Here is a 12,762-nt window from a genome sequence, read left to right as displayed (position 1 = left end):
TTCGCTTTTGGTCGATGAATCTCGGTGATATACTTTTTGAACTCGGTTTGAAAGAATTCCCAAGTCACTTGCTCTCTAGGCACCACGAAGTCGAGTACTCCACCAATAGTAGGCGAATTGCGTAGCAAGGAGATGGTACACTTTAGGCACTCATCGGTGTACAAGATAGCTCATCGAGCACCGGATAGTGTTGTCCAACCAAAATTCAGCTCGCTTCGGCATCATCATCATCCGTAGCTTTGAATTCAGTGGCCCCATGTTTTCGAATCCTATCGATTTGGGGCTTACTTGACCTTATTTGGTCGGGATTACGAGGTATTGTAGGTGCGGGGTTGCATTTTTCGGGAATGGAGGTTGTGGAACAGCCGTGTTAGTTCGAATGTATTGGTTAAACCATTCATTCATCACACTATAAAAGGCTTGCCTAGCCTCATCATTCGGATTGCTGGCCATAGGTTGAGAGTCCGCCGGCGCTGTCCCTTGCGCGGGAGCAGGCGCCACACTCTCCACATCATCAGCTATCGCTCGGTTGGGATCGAGATCCATTACTATAAACAACACAAAGTCAAATTGTCAGAAATCACCACACTATCGATTCATCATTTAATGGCATGTATAGCTAGACCCAAAACATATCACGGTAGTCCTAGAATCGACTAAACCGTGGCTCTGATACCAATAAAATTGTAACACCCCGAACCCGAGACCATCGCCGGTGTCGGACACGAGGGGTTAACAAGCCAAATCCACATGTTTCGCCCATCAATTTGACATTTCCAGTCAGGCTGGAAAACTGCGTCACTGTCGTCTTAAAAATCATATCTCGAGTTTCAAAACTTAGAAACTGTTTTCGTAAATTTTCCCTGAATTTAGACTCATATATCCATCCATGGATTTATTTCTAGAATTTTTGGTTGGGCCAATTGGTACAGTTTATTAGTTAAAGTCACCCATGTTACAGAGATCGACTGCTCTGACCTTTGCGCATTACAACTTGAATATCTCTCTGTACAGGGCTTTAATACTGGTGTCGTTTGTTTCTAATGAAACTAGACTCAAAATGGAATCTGTACATATAAGGCATGACTCCTGATTCTTTCTGGATAATTTATAGTAAATTTTTAAAGTTGCGACAGGGGACCCAGAAACCGTTCTGGCCCTGTCTCACAATAGCATTAATATCTCTTAACATGTAACTCCTATGACCGTTTTGTTTCTTCCATATGAAATTAGACTCATCAAGGTTCATTTAAATAACTTATTCACTCTTTAATACCATTCCTACAAATTTTGGTGATTTTTCAAAACCACTCCACTGCTGCTGCCAGCATCTGTTTTCAAGGTAGGTCTTATCTATTTGTAGTCTCCATGATCCAACTAGTCTTGCCATACATAGGTTCACCTATGACCATTTTAGCCATTCCAATGGCTGATCATGTGACCAACACTCCCATTTCCAATCCATAATTACATCATGAAACCATATATATATATATACAAATCACAAATGGTCTAAGTTCAGTACTTGACTTCTACGAGCCATTTTCGCATGGCCGTACACATATACATCACAACACAATTGAACCGACACGGGTAGTCCTATACATGCCATTTCAAAGTTCAACCAAATATTATACCAAAATGGAGGCTTTGATAGTGTAGATGACTTGACTTTAATGATCCGAATCCGATTGCTATCGAGCAAAATCTATAAAACAGAGAGCCAAAGCAACGGGTAAGCATTTTTATGCTTAGTAAGTCTCAAGGAATAAAATCAGCTTTAATTAAAGCAATACATTCACATAGCCAAATGCATCATTTCATTAATACACATTCACATAATCATTCTTACTTCACACTTCATCATTATATACTTTCACAAGGTATCAACCACTTCAATAGTTGATATTCGTTAGTCGATTGAGCGAATGTTGCTCAAACATGTCGACTTCTCCAATGCACATATAAACATACCTTATTCTTTGGGCTTTTCGAGCGTACTAATTGAATTTATTACAGCAACCAACACTCACCTCCAGCCCAAGCTTCTTTGAATACAACCGGATATAACCACGTGCACGAATGCCTTGGTCTTAGCCCGGATAGAACGACTTGCACGAATGCCTTGGTCTTAGCTTTGGATGTAGCCGCTAGCACAATTGCCTTGGTCTTAACCGGATATAATTTCAGCATAAATGTCTTGGGACTTAGCCGGATATCATTCAATTGCTCATGCACACATACATCAATAATCATTAGACATTCATGTTTCATTTTCGTTACTAAGGCTCAAACACAAAGGTAATCACTAGCATAATCGCCTTGGGACTTAGCCCGGGTATCATTCAAATACTCATACACACATAAATCGATAATCATTACACATCCATATTTCATTTCACATAATTCAAGTAGGGTCACTTCTTGAGGACTTACCTCGGATGTTGTCGAGCGGCTTTTACGGCTATTCGATCACTTTTCCTTCCCTTGTCCAATTGTGGCCCTCTAAGCTCTTGAGCTAATTCAAACAAATTTAATTTATTAAAACCTCATTATGCTAGCTTATGGCGAATATGACAAGGAGTTTAAATGGTCATATGGCCACCCTTTAGCTTGAATACACAATGGTCATGCACATTTTATACTACATCAAGCAATTCAATACAATTCATTCAAGCATCAAGGAAAAGCTAAGGCCATCAATAGGCTACCTAAGGCCGAATATACATGTCCAATTTGAGGCCAATTATCCACTTAATACCACACAAAAAAAACAGCATGCATTTTACTAGTTAATGTTTTACATATTGTGGCTCAATACTTATAATATAGCATCAAGCACTCATATGGCCGATTATACTTGCAATTTCACAAACATTCTTCAACATTTTCTTCTTTAAACAAACATATTCATCACTTACTTCATAACCAAAACATCATGTGAAAACATATATATACATATATGTGCATGGTCGAATTTCAAGGTGCCCATAGCCATCCTAAACACAAATTTTAACTATCATGCAAGAAGCATGAACCATGCTCATGAATGCATCATGGCGAATACATCACAATCATGCCCTTTCAACTTCAATCATGGTTAAACAAAAAGAAAACTCAAAGTCTTACTCAAGATGGCTACAAAGAAATTTCAAGAGTAGACAATCCATCTTTGCATGCATCATCATCAAGCTTCACACTTAGCATGCAATGGCTTTATCACCATATTCACTTGGGCGAATTTCATTCCCATGACATAACAAAGATTTGAACCATGGGCTAACAAGAACATCAATCTAGCAACCAAAACATGCATGAATCTCATGGCACAACCTCAAACATACCTTACTCTTGATGCAAGTATAGCCAACCTCTTCCTAATCCTCTTCCAAACCAAGTATGAAGCAAAACTCCTTCCTTATCCTTAGTATTTTCGGCCAAAAGGAGAGTGAAAATAGATGAACAAAAAAATTTTTTCTTTGTTTTGTTTCTCTCATGTACGGCACAAGGGGGGAAAGCATCCACACTCATTTTTTTTCATTTCTTTACCCATGCTCTTATTTTATTATTTCTAACATCCACCACTAGCAAAACATGTTTAAGACATGTTTTCTTTTGCCCATCTTAATCACCATGGCGCCACTTCCTTCTCTTTGGGTAAATTGACATGCAAAACCATTCTTTTGCATGCATATACTATTAGACCATTGAAGATTGGCCTATCACCTTTCAACAATGTTTCATATAAGTCCATCTTAATAAATTCACATAGAAATGATCAAATTAATGCATGCAACTTTCACACATGCATTTGCTAACATCATAAACATAGAATATAACTTTTAATTACTTATAAGACTCGGTTTAATGGTCCCGACACCACTTCCCAACTAGGGTCAAATTAGGGATGTCACATGAAGAGAAGGGGATAGTTTACTAAAAATAGGAGTTTTCATCTTTTGAATCATCTTCCATAGGTGGCCGGCCATAAATTGAGAAAGTTAAGCTGATTTTTGCTTGATTTTTTGTCAATTTGAGTGCCACAACAACTCAGGACTAAGACTCGGTCAAGTGCAAATCTTCAGGTAAATTTATAATTTCTTCAACTCTTCAAGGACCTTGTGTAATTATACAAAAAAGTGGTTTATGGATAGCCATGTGCAGCTGAATTTTGGGTTGACTTGGTCCCCAATTTGGACGGTTTTGTAATCTAGCAAAGCTATCAGACTTGTCCAGAATAAACCAACAAGTTAGAGGACCAAAAAATAAAATTTATCCAACTTAATTAATTAATTTAAAACCTAAATTATTGAAATATTTTAAAATGAATTATTAAATATAATTTTATATTTTATTATTTAATTTAATCATGCATGGCCCATTTTATGTCTTAAAAATATAATATATTCAAATTAATATAAAATAAGTTATTTATTGCATGAAAACTATATAATAAAGCATAAAATCACATTTTAATAATTTCTATGTCCTAACAGAACTTTTGCTCACTTTAATAAAATCATATAAAATCCTTGGGTAGGCAATATTTTTGCTCATTTGACCGAGAGAGTTTTGGTCAAACAGAACTTATATGGAAGTTGAGTAGTGGGAGTAGTGGGAGGAAATTTAGGGATGAGTATCATCTTTTGTTAATTTTCCCAATTTTGGTTTTTCTCTTCCTTCAGAAACTTTTGACGTTAAACGCTTTGTTGTTCCCCTCTCTTTTCCGAAACCTACCCTTCTCCTCTAACTTTCTTTCATTTTTCTTCCCATTTCGACTGCAACTATACTCTGGTTCTTTATTTTGTTGTTTTATGGACAACTTTGGTAAGTATTAATATGTGTTTGAAGTTAAGAATGTTAAGTTTCTGACTAAGGGGTTATTTTGATGTTTGGGCAGCATCGTTTCGCTAGGATTCAAACTCTTCCTATAATGTTTCGTAAGCAAACCGATCTAGAAGTTTTGAAGGTAAGGGTTTTTATTCAAAGATTGGATATCATGTTTCCGGTTCAGTTTAACTCATTGTTAAGCGAATAATCGAGAGTTGTGTTGGTTAAATATAGGTCTTGGAAGGCTCGAGAATTGCTTTTGCATCAATTTGATACCAGGTGTGTACCCGGAAACACAGAAAATGAGAATCGACGAAAGCTGAAAAATAAAATTGTCGACGCCACATGGGCGTGTGATCGATGAACCAGGCCGTGCGCACATGAGCACATGACACGACCGTGTGAGGATTGCCGAGGCCATGTGCGAGACACTAGCTCGACCAATTGGGCCGTGTTGGAAAGAGAACTAGGGTTTCCTTCGGGATTTGAGGTTGACAGCAGAAAAAGGAGATTTTAGGGATTTTTAGGGTGTAAGCAAATTGCTTTGAAGGATATGAAAATTAGGGGAATTGAGAGGGATTTATATAAGGAAAAATTAAGGCAACATGTAGCAAAAAATTAGCTACATTAGGGTTACTTGGGCGGCAAGTAATGGGAGTGGTGGCACTAGGTATGGATTTTTCCCTCCTTTAAGTTGTCTTGGGCCTCAAATTCAGGCTGTATTTTCAGGCTTACTCAAGAGAGGAAAAAAACTGATTAGTACTTGAGCCAAATTTGACTCCCTTTAAAAATTAAAAATTTAAACAAAACAAATTAAACTTAAAAATTTTAAATCTCAATTAGAATATTTCTTCTCAATAAATTACATTAAATTAATTCCCAGGAAATGTGGAAGGGGTCACAGCGATTCCGCTTAAGTTCCAATCTCCTTAGACAAAATTAATTAAATGTACTAAATTAAGAAAATAAATTCTAACTATTTATTTATTTACAAAACAAGTTCATAAAAAATCAAGGGTCTGTTAATTTGAACGAGGATCCAACTCACTCAACTTCACCATCCCAATAATCTTTGAGATGTTGACCATTAACTTTAAACGTACCTTTGTGATTGCCGTATAATGCAATAGCTCCATAAGGATACACTCGGTAGAATGGTATATGGTCCTTTCCATTGGGATTTAAGCTTCCCAGGAAATAACTTCATCCTTGAATTAAACAAAAAAACCTTCTGACCTTCTTTAAACTCGCGAGGTTGTATATGACTATCATGCCATCTTTTTTATCTTTCTTTACACATTTTGGCATTCTCATAGGAAAACAACCTCAACTCTTCCAACTCATCCAGTTCTAACATCCTTCTCTCACCGGCTTGCTTAAGATAAAATTTCAATTGCTTCAAGGCCTAGTGAACTCTATTCTCCAACTCTAATGGAAAATGACATGCCTTCCCAAAAACCTACCGATAAGCAGTTATTCTTAATGGTGTCTTAAATGTTGTTCGATATGCCTATAATGCATCATTGAGCCTTCGAGACCAATCTTTTCTGCTAGGGTGTACTACCTTTTCAAGGATAGCTTTGATTTCACGGTTCACTCTCTCAACTTGCCCATTGGACTGGGGGTGATAGCCAGTAGCAATCTTGTGCTTCACACCATATTTGTCAAGCAACCACTTAAGCCATTTGTTCACAAGGTGAGAATCTTCATCACTAATAATAGCTCTTGGTGTCCCAAATCATGTAAACACATGCTTATGTTGGAATCCCATGACTACCTTAGCATCATTTGTAAGGTATGCTTCAGCTTCAACCCACTTGGGTACATAGTCTACAACAACTAAGATGTATTTTTTCCTATACGAAGAAGGAAACGGGTTTAAGAAGTCAATGCCCCATACGTCGAATAATTCAATCTCCAAAATGTTTGTCAAGGGCATCCCATTCCTCCTTGATATATTCCCAGTCCTTTGGCATTTATCACAGTTCTTCACATAAGCATAAGCATAAGCATCTTTAAATAGCGTAGGCCAAAAGAAACCTGCTTGCAAAATCTTTGCTACAGTACGTGAACCACCAATGTGTCCCCCACTTGGGGATGAATGGCAATGATACAAGATCTCAACAATCTCACTTTCAACAACACACTTTCAGATTATATTATCTATACACTGTTTAAACAAAAACTGATCCTCCCACAAATAATACCGACTATCATAAAGGAATTTTTTCCTTTGATGGTATGTCATTTCTCGAGGAATTATTTCACATGCAAGATAATTGGAAAAATCATCAAACCAAGGTGTTTCATGAATTCGATTTACCTTAAATAAGTGTTCATCTAGCAAATTCTCATTGATAGGCACACATGATCTAGTTACCTCATCTTGTTCCAACCTCGAAAGATGATCAGCTATTTGATTTTCAACACCTTTTCTATCTTATCTCAAGGTCAAATTCTTGAAGTAATAGTATCCAACGAAATAGCCTCAGTTTTGCATATTTCTTCGCGAGTAAGTATTTAATGGCCTTATGGTCAGTAAATACTGTGACTTTGGTACCTATAAGATATGAGCGAAATTTATCAAAAGCAAAAACAATTGCAAAGATTTCCTTTTCAGTTACCGTATAATTGAGTTGGGCTCCCGTCAAAGTTCTATTTGCATAGTAAATAGGGTGAAACACTTTGTTTCTTCTTTAACCCATCATAGCTCCAACATCATAATCACTTCCATCGCACATCAACTCAAAAGGTGAGTTCCAATCAGGTGTAACAGTTATTGGGGCTGAGATTAACCGTTTCTTTAGATCTTCAAAAGCTTCCAAACATGCTTTGTTGAAACCAAATACTATATCTTTTTCTAATAAAAAAACACAGCATTTTAGAAATTTTCAAAAATATTTGATAAATACTAGGTAAAAATCGGCATGGCCTAAGAAACTTCTGACTCCTTTCACATTCATTGGGGCCGGTAATCTTTCAATTATATCCACCTTTGCTTTATCGACTTCAATTTCTCTCTTTGAGATTTTATGCCCTAAGACAATCCCTTTCTTAACCATAAAATTACATTTTTCCCAGTTAAGGACAAGATTTGTCTCTTCGCATCTCTTCAGTACCTTAGCCAAATTACTCAAACAGATATCATAAGTGTTACAAAAAACAAAAAAATCATCCATGAAAACCTCAGCAAGATTTTCAACCATATTAGTGAATATTGCCATCATGCATTGTTGAAAAGTTGCAGGTGCATTGTATAAACCAAAAGGCATTCGCCTAAAAGGAAACGTACTGTATGGACAAGTAAATGTTGTTTTATGTTGGTCCTTTGAGGCTACAACTATTTGGTTATACCCCAAATAGCCATCAAGAAAACAATAGAATTCATTACTTGCCAGTCGATCTAACACCTGATCCATAAAAGGTAACGAAAAATGGTCCTTCCGAGTGGCTTTGTTCAACTTTCTGTAATCAATACAGATTCTCCAACTAGTAACAGTTCTCGTTGGAACTAACTCGTTATACTTATTTTCAACAATCATGATTCCACCTTTCTTTGGCACACACTGCACCGGACTTACCCACGAACTATCTGAAATAGGATAAATGATTCCTGCATCTTGAATATCAGCTATGGTCCAACCAATTGCTTTCTTAAATTTCTTTAGAACAGTAATTAATTGCTACTTTTGATCTTTTGTAACTTCTGCTGAAATAATCACAAGCAAAGTAGCACAGTAACCTAAATAAACGTATTTCAAATAGGAAAAAAGTACCTTTAGTTCGAGTTTAGGTGGTTCTTCGATTAAAACTTGGGTTGAACAAGTTCTCTGACTTCTAACTCCAATGGTTCAAACTGTGTGCATTGAATAAAATTTCTCGGATTGGCTTTCATCATAGCAATGTTTTCATCACATTCTTGCCCTCCAAAAGGTTAAGATCTAAGGCTTTCTCCAATGGATCTTATTCAAAATTGCTTACCATAGAAACCAAGGTTTCTATCTCTTCCATAACTGAACACTCTTCTATCGGATCGAGAAATTTCATCGCTTTAAGAATGTTAAAGGTTACCTAATCATCTTGAACTCGCATGGTGAGTTCACCTTTCTACACATCAATTAACGTTCTTCCCGTGGCTAAGAAAGGTCTCCCATGGATGATTGACATTTCCTTATTTACTTCAAAATCTAAGATAATGATATCAGCAAGAAAAATAAATTTATCGACTCTTACCAAAACATCCTCGATCTTTCCCTCGGGATATGCTAATGATCGATCCGCTAGTTGAAGCGTCACAGTAGTAGGTCTTACTTCACCTATCCCTAACATCTTGAAAATAGACTTAGGCATAAAGTTGATACTTTCTCCTAAATCACACAAAGCATTACCACAGTAAGATTCACCAATGTTACAAGGTATAGTAAAGCTTCCTGGGTCTTTCAATTTCGGTGGCAGTTTGTTCTGCAGGAATGTACTGCACTCCTTTGTCAAGACAACAGTCTCATACTCACTCAGTCATTTCTTCTTGGACAGTATATCCTTCATAAACTTCACATAATTCAGCATTTGTTCTAAATCTTCCACCGGAATATTAATGTGTAACTGCTTCAGAACATCCAAAAACTTCTTGAATAGCACCTCCTATTTCTGCTTGTGTTGCTGCAATCTTTGCGGATATAGAGCTGATGGAACTTTCGGTTGAACTGGACAACTTTCCTGAGTAGGTAAATCTGTATCCAACAAAGATGTTAAATTATCTGAATTCACTAAGTTAGGATTTACCTTGTCAGTCTTTGCAAATTCTAATTCTTTTGGTGTAGGAATTTCAACAGCTAGTTTATTCTTCTCAACAGGCTTATATTCAACACCAATCAATCGAGGTTCCAAAATTTTTCCACTTCGCAACGCCACTGCCTTGATATGTTCTTTACCCAAATTTCTTGGATTCTCAGTATCACTTGACAAGGTTCCTTACACTCTATTACTAAGCTTCGTAGCTAACTGACCCATTTGGTTTTCCAAATTTTTCAATGTTTGCTGCTTGGCTTTGTATCAAAGCGTCATTCCTTGCCATGTACGATTTAAACAAGTTCTCCAAACTGTTTGATGCCTCAGCTTGAGGTGGTTTTGGAGCTTGCTGATTAAACCCTTGAGATTGATTAAGTCTATGCTGCAATAAGTTGTTATTCGGTCTGTTTCCTTAGTTGCTCCAAGAAAATTTAGGATGATTACGCCATGAAGTTTTATAAAAGTTGGACTAGGGTCCTTGTCCACTGCTATTTTGATATTGGTTCCCCACATAGTACTCTGACTCGGGATTCAATAGACAATTCTCAAAAGAATGACCTTTCCCACAGTACACCTAGGGAACTACTTCAAACGGACTTGGTGGCTAAGTTATAAAATTATTAGTACTCTTAGCAGTAAGCTGTTTTAACATAGAGGAAATAGACGATACCTGAGCTGATAACGAAGTGAAGGTGTCAACTTCATGAACTCTGGCTACACGTCTCCCTGAAGCTGTTTGATTTGTTGGCCATTGATAGTTATTACTTGCTATCCTCTCGATGATCTCATAAGCCTTATTATAAGACTTAGACAAAATTGCACGATTCGTAGAAGCATCTACCATCAATCTTGTATATGCATTGAGACCATTATGGAATGTCTCTAACTGGATACAAAGAGGAATCCCATGATGAGGACACTTATGCAGTAACTCCTTAAATCGTTCCAAAGCCTCAGAAAAAGATTCGTAATCTAATTGTTGGAAAGTTGTGATCTCGTTCCTCAACTTAGCGTTTTTGCTAGGCGGGAAATACTTAACCAAAAATCTCTCTGTTAATTCTTACTATGTAAATATAGAGCTTCGTGTTAATGAATTAAGCCATGCTCGTGCTCAATCTCGCAACGAGTATGGAAACAACTTCAACCTCAGTGCATCTTCAGTCACATCGACTATCTTGAATGAATCACTCACCTCCATAAACAACCAAAGGTGGAGATGTGGATCTTCTGTGGACATACCAGTGAATTGGCCCACCGTTTGGAGCATTTGAAACATCACTAGTTTCAATTCAAATTTGGTTGCCTCAATATATGGCCTTCTAATTCCTGTATTTATCTCACTAAAAAGTGGCACAGCATATTGTCTGATGCATCGATCCCTATCATCAGTAATGAGGATGGGATTTCGTAAATGATCATCTTTATTACCTTGGTCTTGATTCTAATTTCCAAGGTCTATCTCAACTTGTCTTTGAGCTGTTCGTTCATATCTTCTTTGTCTAAAAGTTCACTCAATTTCAGGGTCTATAAGGAGTAAATCGGTAATTCGATCTATGCTCATAAACACCTGAAAAGAAAATCACAAAATTAAAAAGAATAAGTTAGTAATGTTAGAAATAAATCAAATTGAAAATAAATAATTTAACTAAAGAAATGACTATGGCAATAGTTGACAATCCTCGGCAACGGTGCTAAAAACTTGTAACTCGTAGGTTTGTGCAAGTGTACATAGTCGTTGTCAAGTAATAAGTAAGTATCGAGTTATCGTCTCTACAGGGATTGTATTTGTGCTAAGTCAATTTGTAAAATTATATTAACAATTTGGTAAATAACAACACAATTTAGTTGAGAAGTGATGATTAAAATATATTAAACTAAATGCAATGATCCCTAATGCAAATAAACCTAAGTATGCAAACTATATGAATGAAACAGATTTTAGAAAAATTGAAAACAATTTGCAACAATTATAACATAAATAAACTAGGACAATTACTTTAATTAAACTCAATTTATTATCAACATGCTTAATAATATTCAAAAAAACAGTCCATGGCAACTCGATATTCATGAGTTTGGAAACCACTTTCGGTCATTTCAGAATCCCTTACTTAGTAATTACTTATTTTGCTAATCCTTATTTACTAAGGGTTTATTAGTATTCGCACGAGGTAACAAGGACGTCTTAGGTTTGAAATACTTTAATCACACAAATATAAAAACTATGCAGAAAATAGAGCCTGGTTAGGGTTGTTATGCAACCTGCAATTTAATCGGGTTAGGATCTAAATTGAGCTTGCACATTTCAATTATGCGTCCATTAGCCGTCATCTGGTTATGATTTCTCAGCTAATTTAGGTGCATTTCAATCATGTATGAATGAAATACAAACTTGATTTTAATTTAAAACATGGTCGATTGAGGCATAAACATTATAAGCATGAATCTAATAAATATTATTTAATTAAATCAATCATCCTAGCTTAAATAAAATTAAGCTAACATTGTTGTAAATAAGAATAAAGAACACATACCAAACATCTTTAAATTAAATTAAAGAAAAGAAAGATTAAACCCAATTCAGAGTGGCTGTCACCCAAGACTCTGACTGACGAGGCTCGTTCGTTCCTTTGCTTCGCTCCTTTGCTGATGGCTTTCTAAGGTGGCCGACCAAGGGTTCTTTAAAAGGCTCAAATGCTAAAATCTTTATGAAAAGATGATGATAGGCATGGGGAGAAAAAAAGAATGCTAAGAGAGTTTAGAGAGGAGAGAATGATGAATGACGAGGAATGAGGGATGAGGGATGATTAGAAATGTGAGAATGAGGTCTTATTTATAGGTGAGGAGAGGAGGATATTTTACTACAAATAGGAGTTTTAATCTTTTGAAGCATCTTCCATCGATGGCTGGTCATAAATTGAGGAAGTTGAGCTAATTTTTGCTTGATTTTTGGTCAATTTGAGTGCCACAACAACTCAAGACAGAGACTCAGTCAAGTGCAAATCTTCAGGTAAATCTCTAATTTCTTCAACTCTTCAAGGACCTTGTAGTTGAATTTTGGGTTGACTTGGTCCCCAATTTGGATAGTTTTGTAATCCAGCAAAGCTATCAGGCCTGTCCAGAATAAATCAACAAGTTAGAGGA

The 12,762-nt window shown here is 36.4% G+C and overlaps 1 non-coding gene across 1 annotated transcript; it reads left to right on the top strand.

Moving 5' to 3' along the window:
* Positions 1–10,520: 10,520 nt before the first annotated feature.
* On the top strand, positions 10,521–10,627 carry LOC128284842 (small nucleolar RNA R71). Its single transcript, XR_008275262.1, has one exon. It is a non-coding gene; the product is annotated as a small nucleolar RNA R71 (small nucleolar RNA).
* The last annotated feature ends 2,135 nt before the right edge of the window (positions 10,628–12,762 follow it).

The sequence above is a fragment of the Gossypium arboreum genome, chromosome 11 (genome assembly GCF_025698485.1).
Source record: "Gossypium arboreum isolate Shixiya-1 chromosome 11, ASM2569848v2, whole genome shotgun sequence".
Classification (NCBI taxonomy): domain Eukaryota; kingdom Viridiplantae; phylum Streptophyta; class Magnoliopsida; order Malvales; family Malvaceae; genus Gossypium; species Gossypium arboreum.
The sequence above is the reverse complement of the archived record's forward strand: the minus strand, read 5'-3'. Positions and strand labels throughout refer to the sequence as shown.